The sequence below is a fragment of the Triticum urartu genome, chromosome 6A (assembly GCF_056163025.1).
Source record: "Triticum urartu cultivar PI428250 chromosome 6A, HENAU_Tu73, whole genome shotgun sequence".
Lineage (NCBI taxonomy): Eukaryota > Viridiplantae > Streptophyta > Magnoliopsida > Poales > Poaceae > Triticum > Triticum urartu.
The window spans coordinates 68,319,866-68,331,393 of NC_141878.1; positions in this window are offsets into that span (position 1 = coordinate 68,319,866).

The window sequence follows — 11,528 nt, forward strand, 5'->3', positions numbered from 1 at the left end:
CTTGGGCTTCAGTATAACTGAAGGTGAACCGGCCCCTCCTGGGCGGTTTACCCTTAGTGGTTATATCCTCAACATTAGGCCCCAGATTGATTTGAACCTGTTCATGTCAGTCTTCAATCCTTGAACTTCCGGCAATTCTCGTAAACCGCCATATTGTCTTCTCCCTGTGAACTTTGATGAATCGCCATGACGTCATCTTCTGTTACTGTAGTAAATCATTGTGACGTCATTCCTGTATAAAAAAGTTTTATAAAGATTCCCTTCTCTTTAATTAATTCCCGAAGATCGAGGCGACAGCTGCATCCTCTTTTGCTGCCTCCGATTCCTCGATTTTCGCGCCTGCTGTTTTATCCCACTTCCTTATAAATAAAACCGGGGCGCCTTCCATTTTCCCCCTTTCCAAACCGCATCGTCTTCCTCCTCGCGACCCGAAGACCTCAAGTATCACCACCGCCGCCGTCGTTGATCTTCCAGTCCGCACCGACTCAGGCCGCTGCATCGACCTGACTCTGACCAGAAATCGATGGCGAACCTCCGCAGCTCGTCCACATCCGTGAGTTCTTCTCCTTCCCCTTCTCAGATCTGCATTGGAACTTTTTGTTGAGTTCGTCGGCGGTCATCGCCGCCCGATGCAAACCCTTGTTAGTTTTCACCTCCAATACCCTGTTTAGATTGTAAAAACAATGTAGAACTGCTGCAGCAATTGTTTGCGCTTATCTTGCATAAAAATAGATCTCATTTCCATTGTTTGGAAGCCCTCTTTGAGTGTATGAACTTCTCTGCACTGTTTTAGGTCTAGAAATTTTTCCTTCCAGAGCGATCGTTTGATCCAAAATAATAATTGCAACTTGTGAAACCTGTTTGTTCCACACTTAACAAATTTCCAGCTTGGGGTTCTGCCTCCAAAAGGCGGTTTATCCTTTAGTGTTGATAATCCGTCGTATGTCATTAGCCCTCTCTTAAACCGCCATCTAGACTTTGAACAGCCATGCCCGGTTCACTTCATACGTATACCTTGAATTGCCGGTTTAACATTTTGACAAACACATATGAACCGCCAATCGTAAACCGTCCATTTTCCTTTTACAGACTTTGTAAGATGACGAAACAATTTTCTGCTTGCAACTGGGTTCCGTCTCGGATCACAGAAACGCAAATCAATGAATATATCACCACCGGCGCTTTGGATTCAAAAAATGTCCTCCGTTGGCGAGTTCCTGGCCCTGAGTGCCCCCCTGAACCTCAAGATGGAGAAGTGATTGTATTCTTCCAACATTTAGCTCGAGGTTTCAGTCCTCCCGGATCAAAAAATTTCCGGGATGTTCTTGCCAGGCTCCAACTTCATCCTCAAGACATTGGACCAAATTCTGTGTCCAACATATGCAATTTCCAAGTATTCTGCGAGGTTTATCTGCAAGAAGAACCAACTGTTGACCTCTTTCTAGATCTCTTTCACTTAAACCGCCGGACGGAATTTTCTGATGGACCTAATACTGAACTTGGCGGTGTGTCAATCCAAAAGAGGAAAGAAGTTGATTTTCCTCACGCCAAACTTCACAGCCATCCAAAAGACTGGAACCAAACCTGGTTCTATTGTCAGAATACCGCCCCTTCTGAAGAGAATCCCTTGCCGGGCTACCATCCGCACCGGCTCAGCAATAATCACCCTTTACCTCAGAGATTGCCTGCCAAAGATCGACAAGCCTATGCACCTCAACTCGCCAAACTTCGGGCTCTTCTTGCCAACGGTTTAACTGGTGTTGATCTCGTCCGTTGCTGGATTTCATGGTGCATTCTTCCTTTAAGCCGCCGGCCCGGATTGATGTTCGAATACACTGGCAACACCAATGATCCTCAATGGTTTAATTCAATAGAACTGACGGACGATGAAGTTAGTGAAAGTGTAAAGAAAATACTCGACGAACCGCTCGCCGTATGTACTCAAATTGGTCTGCGTCCTTTTTACGCCTCCAACAAACCGCCAGGGGTAAATATTTTAACCTTGTACTTTTCCTTATCCTTCTCCGCTTTGACACTGCTATAATAATACCTTTGTGCAATCCCATAGGCCAGTAGCTCTTTTTGGAAAAAGAAAACTCAAGATAAAGTAGCTAAGGCTCCTCGTAGTAAGACCAAGGTCATCAAGAACGCTGCCAAAAAGAAAATTGCTGAGTCTTCAGAACCACCAGAAGATGTCGATGACTCGGCTGAAGAGGTAAAGTTTGACTCCCTTGACTTCTATCCATATATTTTACTGACAATGATTATTTCCAGGATGATGCGGAGGCCAGCCATGCAGATCATGTTGAGGCAATTTGTTTTTCTTCTGACTCGGAACTTGTGCCAGTTCAACGATTTCGCCGTGCAGTTCGAAAAGTGAAATGCTCTCACCCTGTTGCTCATTTGGATCAAAAACTTTCTTTGAAGACACAGCAAACCGAAGGGCGTCGCACAACCCGGCACAATGGTCAACAGGTCACTTCTTCCGGTTTACCTCATACCCCAAACCGGAAACGTTGTCCAAAGGTTGCTTGTTCTTCTGAAAAACGTTATCTTTTGAAAGGTTTTTTCTGATGCCCTCTCAATTCATCTGATTCAAATTATCAAGCATCTTCTAATTCGTCTGGCGGTTCATCAACCACTCAGCTGCCTCCACTAAAAACCGTCCCTAGGTAAGTGTGTAGTCTTCCCTTCTCTTTCATAACTCAGTTGACCATGCTAATCTTTGTTTTAATATTAGTGCTCAAGCTCGTTTGAGTAAGAAGGCCAAGACCAGCGCCCCTACCTGTGAAGTTGAGCCGGAGAAAGCTCCTGAGGATCTTGATAAAAATCTCGATAATCTCATGGATGATTTTACCCTGCCAGAGCCAACTATCAATGCTAATCTGCCGGAAGCTGATCCGGCCATACATGAGGATACCTCAAGTCCACATGCTATGCCTGCAAGTCCGGCTGCTGATCCACTGAAGTCAAGTGCTAATCCGCCAAGCCCAGCCAAAGACGATGACGTTATTGTTACTGGCACTGCTTATACCGCTCCGGGTGATCCAGTTGTCTTGGCAAAACATACCGCTAAGGATGAGTTTATTTCAATGGGCAAGAGGAAGATGGAAACTGGTATGTCAAAATATGCTAATATTTCTGCCCAGGATCTTCATTCCGATTTCTTGAACTGGCTTTATACAAGTCGAGATAATGAGGCTGACTTGGTAAATCTGATGAAGGAACGTTATGAGGTAAACATTTTCCTCCTTATCTTTGTATTTTCATTGCCTTGTATCCTGTAGCCCCCAAGGGTCGGTTTAATTTGTAAAAACAAACCGGGACTTTGAATTTCCAAGCTGCACATTGTTGACTTTTAAGTTTTTTGAACAAACACACATTAGCCCCCAAGTGCCAGGATTGAAACTTGTATGAATCCTTTGGACTTTGAATAAGCAGTAAGAAAGAATTAATCGGCATTAGCCCCCAAGTGCCAGGATTGAAACTTGTATGAATCCTTGGGACTTTGAATAAGCAGTAAGAAAGAATTAATCCGCATTAGCCCCCAAGTGCCAAGTGTAGAACCAGTTGTATGCTTGGGACTTTTGATAAAATATTGAAATGCTCCTCTTGATTTTGGCAGGTTGACATAAACCATCAACGGACGCAGATTGCTGAACTTCAAGAAATTATCAAATCTCAGCAAGAAGAATCTTCCAAAGCCAAAGATGAACTTCGAGCCGCTTTAACTTCCATAGAACGACTGAAAGAAGAATTCAAGACGGAACGTGCCAACTGGGACACTGAAAAGGGGACATTGCTGAAACGGGCTGAAGACGCCGAATCTACACTTAAACCGGTGGCAGAAGAGCTTTCTGGGTTAAAGTGCCAAGTGAACGCCATGACCTCCGCAGTATTTGGTAAGTACTCCTAGCAAAGTATTTGAAATACCCATGTTGTATGGTGCCGGTTGAAATATGAAATTTTGAAACCGTTGCAGGGAGCCACATTACTCATCTAGGCTCAAATGTACGGATGAAGCTGAAAGCAGCATATACTCTTCTGGAACAACTTTACACCGGTGCTCAACAGGTTATCTGTGCAGCCTCCTATGACAATCCGGCCCCAACACTGATCAAGGATACTCTGACAAGGCTATCCATGGTACCAGCACAGCTAGAAGAGGTGAAGCGATCTGCTGCCAGGGCCGGTGCTTTGTTGGCACTTACCCGAGCCAAAGCATGGATAGTTGACTTGGATCCGGTTGACCTTGCTAAAGGCTTTCCAAGCACACAAGAAAACGGGGCAGATTTTGATGATGCAACCCTTAAAAGAGTGACAAGGGAAATGCGCCCTCTCACGAGTCAGCTGGCAGAAGATGCTAACTTGACGGTTCACCGGTCTTATTATGATGCCAACAACAAACGGGCTAACCCTGTCATTCCGAAGGCGCAAAATCTTATTCCAGGAATCCGTAAGCACACTTATGCCCCTGATATTGATCCGTCGGAACTTATCAGTGAAGAAGCTATCTTTCAGGCCTTAACCCAGATTGACTGGACCACCACAAACTTCCAGCCGCTAGGTGGGGAAGAAGAGGCTGAACCGACGCCAGATGACCCATCAACTTCGCATCAACATGGTAATGAGACTTGATCCGGCAATTAGAGTGATGCTCCAGAAACCTTGGTTTGCTGGAAATACCATATTTTGGGCCTTCAAGCGCCTTGTAATAAGCTAGTGGAAATACTTTGATCCGTTGCCCTCGTGCAGCGGAATACACTTTGCGTTGATTTATCACGAGAATTTCAGTACTGGCTTATGTATTTTTACAATATTATGCAATCCCTGTGCCTGCATAAGGAAAATCTGTCCAGGCGGTTTACCACCGGACGGGTCAAAATACCCAACACAACTTGGTAAGCAACTACGGTTGCAGCAATAATAAATCATACCTGTGATATAAAACATTGTTGTTGGTTTACCAATTGTGATTTGAAGAAAAGGTGAAAACCCAACTTCCACCATGCCATGTTGGCATATATGATATAAAACCGGGTTGTGATGAACACCGGCCGATTGCTGGAGACAAAGTGTCAAAGCCAGACCGGTTTTGAGGGATGTCGGATTACCTTTAATTGTATACTTTAACAGAAGATCCATAAGCCATGCCGGGTTAAGAAACTCCGGTTTAACGTAGACCTCACGAAAAACAAAAACTTGGCAGAAAAAAGCAAACAAAAAACTATAGTCGAGGCTTTTCGAGGGCTGCCAGGCCCAAATCGAGGCTTTTCATGGGCTGCCAGGCCACTGAGTTAAACCATTTTGGCAAAGCCTTTTAAGATGGCCCTCCAACTAACCAATCATCGTTTTAACTTTGACAAGTTCAGGGTCTCAATGAGAGTAACTGTCAAACGTTCGACGGGTCGTGCCAGGATTACCTGGATAGGAGTGGCTTACTTGATGAAGGCAGGTTAACCCGGGGTTTTAGGTGAATACACCAGGCTTCCAAGCCGTGGGTCGATACCCAGCTACAAGGGTCCTTTCAAACTCTTTGGTATTTGACGCAAAGAGCCCCCAAGTAACTTTGTGAGCTGTGCTCAATGGGTGCCTATGTTTGAGTTGTGCGTAGCAACAAGACTCTCTTTGGCCCCTTGGGTGTGAAGCTCCCAAGCTTTGTTGTGGCGTGATAGCTGCATCAGGAGGGTAGTAACGCTATGTTCTCTTTGGTGAATACACCTATGTTTGAACAGGAAGCCCCCATGTTAACAGATATTTGAAGAAGAAAAAAACGGCGGAGGCCCTGCTTGATAGCAAGGATGCCGGTTTATTATATTAATCATAATATATACATTGTTGAAATATGTACATATGAAAAGCCTGTGGCTTCAAGTGTAATAAGGCCGTAGGAGAGCTATGTTCCATGGCCGTCGGGTCTCCTCCTCAGAGCTACGTGAGTCTTCTCGAACGTCAATGAGGTAGTATGATCCGTTGTGCAGATTTTTGCTGACCACAAAAGGCCCTTCCCAAGGTGGGGATAACTTATGCATATCAGTCTGGTCTTGAATGAGCCGAAGTATCAAATCGCCTTCTTGAAAGGTTCTTGTCTTAACCCGGCGGTTGTGATAACGCCGCAGGTCTTGCTAATAAACCGCTGACCGAGCCAAAGCCATGTCTCGCTTCTCATCTAACAGGTCCAGCGCCTCTTGGCGTGCTTGCTCGTTATCCGCTTCAACATAATTCGTGACCCGGGGTGAGTCGTGACGAATATCACTTGGGAGGACAACCTCAGCCCCATAAACCAGGAAAAAGGGTGTATATCCCGTAGATCGGTTTGGGGTGGTATTTATGCTCCATAACACAGATGGTAATTCCTCCACCCAACAACCCGGCGTTCGCTTCAAAGGGACCATGAGCCGAGGCTTGATACCCTTCAGGATTTCTTGATTCGCCCTCTCAGCTTGACCATTGGACTGGCGGTGAGCCACGGACGCTACATCAAGCCGGATGTGCTCTCGTTGGCAGAACTCCTCCATCTCACCTTTAGAAAGGTTCGTACCATTATCTGTGATGATGCTATGTGGGAAACCGAAACGGAAAATAATCTTTTTGAGAAATTGAACCGCCGTGGCTACATCACATTTACTGACGGGCTCCGCTTCAACCCATTTGGTGAACTTGTCAACCGCCACCAACAGGTGGGTCTTCTTGTCCTTAGAACGCTTAAAGGGTCCAACCATATCAAGCCCCCAAGTAGCAAACGGACAAGTGATGGGGATCATGCGTAACTCCTGAGCAGGAACATGAGCACGACGTGAAAATTTCTGACAAGCGTCACACCACTTTACCAAGTCTTCCGCATCAGAATGAGCTGTCAACCAGTAGAACCCGTGTCGGAAAGCCTTAGCAACCAAGGACTTTGAGCTGGCATGGTGACCGCAATCCCCTTCATGGATTTCCTGTAGAATCTCTTGTCCTTCTTCAGGAGAAACACAACGTTGGAATACGCCTGAAACACTAGAACGGTGCAACTCGCCATTGTGAACAACCATAGACTTGGACCGCCGGACTATCTGCCTGGCGAAAAGTTCGTCTTCTGGTAATTCGCCCCGGTTCAAATACGCCAAATATGGAACCGTCCAATCCGGAGTGGCATGTAAAACGGCTACCAACTAGGCCTCCGGATCAGGAACAGCTAAATCCTCCTCTGTAGGCAACTTGACAGACGGGTTATGCAAGATATCTAGAAAGGTATTAGGTGGTACCGGTTTACGCTGAGATCCCAGTCGGCTTAGAGCATCTGCTGCTTCATTCTTGCGCCGGTGGATGTGCTCCACATGATAACCCTTAAAGTAACCTGCTACAATATCCACCTCGCGCCTATAAGCCGCCATGAGCGGGTCTTTAGAATCCCAAGTACCAGAAACTTGCTGAGCCACCAGATCAGAATCTCCAAAGCATCGAACTCGTCTTAAGTTCATTTCCTTAGCTACACGAAGACCGTGGAGCAAGGCCTCGTACTCCGCTGCATTGTTAGTACAAGGAAACATTAAGCGGAGAACATAACAAATCTTATCTCCTCGAGGGGAAGTGAGGACAACTCCAGCCCCCGAGCCTTCCAGCTTCCTGGATCCATCAAAGTGAATGGTCCAGTATGTATTATCCGGTTTGTCTTCTGGTGCCTGTAACTCGGTCCAATCATTGATGAAGTCCACAAGCGCCTGAGATTTGATGGCTGTTCGGGGTGTATACTTCAAACTATGGGGACCGAGCTTGATCGCCCACTTCGCAACCCGGCCAGTTGCCTCTCTATTCTGGATTATATCACCCAAGGGAGCAGAACTAACCACTATAATAGGATGTCCTTGAAAATATTGCTTGACTTTCCTACTTGCCATGAAAACTCCATACACTAGCTTCTGCCAATGCGGATATCTTTGCTTTGATTCGATCAGTACTTCACTGATATAATAAATTGGTCGTTGAAGCGGATATTATTTCCCAGACTCCTTACGCTCAACCACAATCACCACACTAACCGCTCGGGCATTGGCAGCCACGTACAACAGTAGAGGTTCATTATCAATTGGAGCAGCGAGGACTGGCGGTTCAGCTAGCTGCCGCTTCAACTCTTCGAATGCCGTATCAGCGGCGTCACTCCAAACGAATTTATCTATTTTCTTCAACATCTGATACAGGGGAATCGCCTTCTCTCCCAAACGGCTGATAAATTGGCTGAGGGCTGCAATCCGGCCCGCCAGACGCTGCACATCATTGATACATGCCGGTTTAGCCAAGGATGTGATTGCTTTGATCTTTTCCGGATTTGCCTCAATACCTCTGTTAGACACAAGAAAACCCAAGAGTTTGCCTGCTGGAACACCAAAAACACATTTGCCCGGGTTGAGCATCATTTTGTAAACCCAAAGATTGTCAAAAGTCTCTTTGAGATCATTTATCAGGGTTTCCTGCTTTCTGGATTTCACCACAATGTCATCCACATAGGCATGAACATTACGCCCGATCTGCTTGTGAAGACAATTTTGCACACAACACTGGTAGGTTGCTTGGGCACTCTTGAGCCCAAAGGGCATAGAAACATAGCAGAAGGCTCCAAAGGGAGTGATGAAGGCTGTCTTCTCCTGGTCCTTAACTGCCATCTTAATCTGATGATAACCTGAATAAGCATCCAGGAAACTCAGGCGCTCACAACCCGCCGTTGCATCAATGATCTGATCAATACACGGGAGAGCGAAAGGATCTGCCGAGCAAGCTTTATTCAAATCAGTGTAGTCTACACACATACGCCAAGTGCCATTTTTCTTAAGAACAAGCACCGGATTAGCCAACCGCCAATAAACCCAGCCGCCAGTAGCCGGGCTACCTCTTCGCCGATGGCCTTGCGTCTTTCTTCGTTAAAGCGGCGAAGGTACTGCTTGACCGGCTTAAACTTAGGATCAATATTTAGGGTGTGCTCAGCGAGTTCCCTCGGTTCACCTGGCATGTCAGAAGGTTTCCATGCGAAGATGTCCCGGTTCTCACGGATGAACTCTATGAGCGCGCTTTCCTATTTCGGATCCAGATTTGTACTGATACTAAACTTCTTGGATGAATCACCAGGGACGAAGTCAACGAGTTTAGTCTCATTAGCCGGTTTGAACGTGAGGGCCGGGTCATGCTCCGTCGTAGGCTTCTTCAGGAGGGTCATGTCCGCCGGATCAACATTGTCTTTATAGAATTTCAGCTCCTCTGTTGCACAAACCGATTCAGCATAGGCCGCTTCACCTTCCTCGCAATCCAAGGCAATCTTTCGACTCCCATGTACTGTGATTGTCCCCTTATGACCTGTCATCTTGAGCTGTAGATAGACATAACAGGGCCTCGCCATGAATTTCGCGTAAGCCGGCCGTCCAAATAGCGCGTGATATGGACTCTGGATTTTCACCACTTCAAAGGTCAAAGTCTCAGACCTGGAATCAAACTCATCTCCAAACACAACTTCCAAAGCAATCTTTCCCACAGGGTAGGCCGACTTACCTGGTACCACACCATGAAAGATAGTGTTTGACAGTTTAAGATTCTTATCCGTCAAACCCATGCGACGGAAAGTCTCATAGTACAGGATGTTGATACTGCTCCCTCCATCCATCAGAACCTTGGTAAACTTATAGCCTCCCACTTGAGGTGCTACCACCAAGGCTAGTTGGCCCGAATTGTCAACCCGGGGTGGGTGATCCTCCCTGCTCCACACAATAGGCTGCTCCGACCATCGTAGATAATGTGGTACAGCCGGTTCAACAGTATTGACTGCCCTCTTGTGAAGTTTCTGATCCCGCTTGCACAAGCTGGTAGTGAACACATGATAATGTCCACTGTTCAACTGCTTGGGGTGACTCTGGTAACCTAACTGTTGCCGATTCCCTTGGTTATTCTGCTGGTTATTACCATGGTTGTTCTGATGGCCCTGGTTGTTCTGAAATCCAGAGCTTGAACCGCCGCCCCCATGGAAACCTGGGCCTGAACCGCCGGGTGGATCCTGATCATACCGGTATAAATCAGAATTTTTGAACTCCCTCATTATGTCACAATCTTTCCAAAGATGTGTGGCAGGGGCCTCCTTGGTTCCATGCTTCGGGCAAGGCTGGTTTAACAAACGCTCTAGATTCATGCCGCGCTGGGGTGGTTTACCTTTGCGACGCTGCATATTTGTGTTAGCCACCAAATCTGAATTATCCGCTTTACGCTTACTGTTATTCCCATGGCCCCCTTGGTTGTGGTGCTGCCCTTTTGCACCGCCGTTCTTCTTTCCCTTCTCCGGTTTGTCCTTCTCTGAATCCGGATCCTTGGTATTATCTGAATCGGCATACTTAACTAAAGCGGCCATGAGTGTTGACATGTCGTTGCAATGACGTTTGAGCCTTCCCAACTTCTGTTTCAACGGCTTAAAACGGCAATTGCCCTCCAACGTTAATACTGCGGTATCTGCATTAATACGATCTGACGAATGCAAAATCGTCGAGACTCGTTTAACCCAATGGGTCGTGGACTCCCCTTCCTCTTGGACACAAGCGGCCAGATCCACAATTGACATCGGCTGCTTGCACGTATCCTTGAAGTTCTGGATAAACCGGCGCTTTAATTCGGCCCATGAGTCGATAGAGTTGGTTGGCAAGCTCTTCAACCAAGTGCGAGCTGTTCCTTCCAGCATCATGGTGAAATATTTAGCACAAACCGCCTCATCCACATCTAACATCTCCATTGCCATCTCATAGCTCTCCACCCACGCCTCTGCCTGCAACTCGGCGGTGTAATTTGGTACCTTAAGAGGTCCCTTGAAATCCTTGGGCAATCGCACATTACGCAGTGCGGGAGTTAAACATGGTACTCCTAGGGAACTGAACATTACCCCTGGCTCCACGGAGGCAGTGGGGTGAACCGGAGTATGATGTCGTGCTTCGTGTCGAGCTGTCAACTCGGCCCCCCGTCGTGCGCGGCCGTGGTCCACAACATCTTGCGCATTAGCACCTCCCCCGGCCGGGTTTCTCTCCCGCGGCGAATTTCGGTGGCGTGCGCTACTGGATACGGCCGGTTCGTCCTCCACGTGTCTGCTATAACTCCGGCTTGGACAGGGAGTGGAATGAATCCTCTCACGGCTGTGTGAATACGCTTGCTGTTAATTCAGTGCTGTCTGAAGGAGATCCCTGGCCCGACGCGCTTCCACTGCAACTGGTGATTCGCCGTCGGTTGGGAGAGCCGCCAGGCGTGAAGCGGCGACCACAATATTATCCAACGGGTTGGAATAATGCCCGGGCAGCGTTGATAATACAACGTTGTTCTGGCGAGGCAAGTTTGTTGCGCGTGGCCGAACCGGCGCTCCTGCTTCCGGTGCCCCCGCCCGGTTTGGCGCGGGTTGGTTACCAGCTCCTGCACCTGGCGTGTTGAAAAGATTTTGCAGCTCATAAACCGATGGGAGACGTGATCGGTACCTTCTTCTCATGACCTCTTCTGAAGCATTCTGATCTAGTCTAATCTGGTAAGCCTGTGCT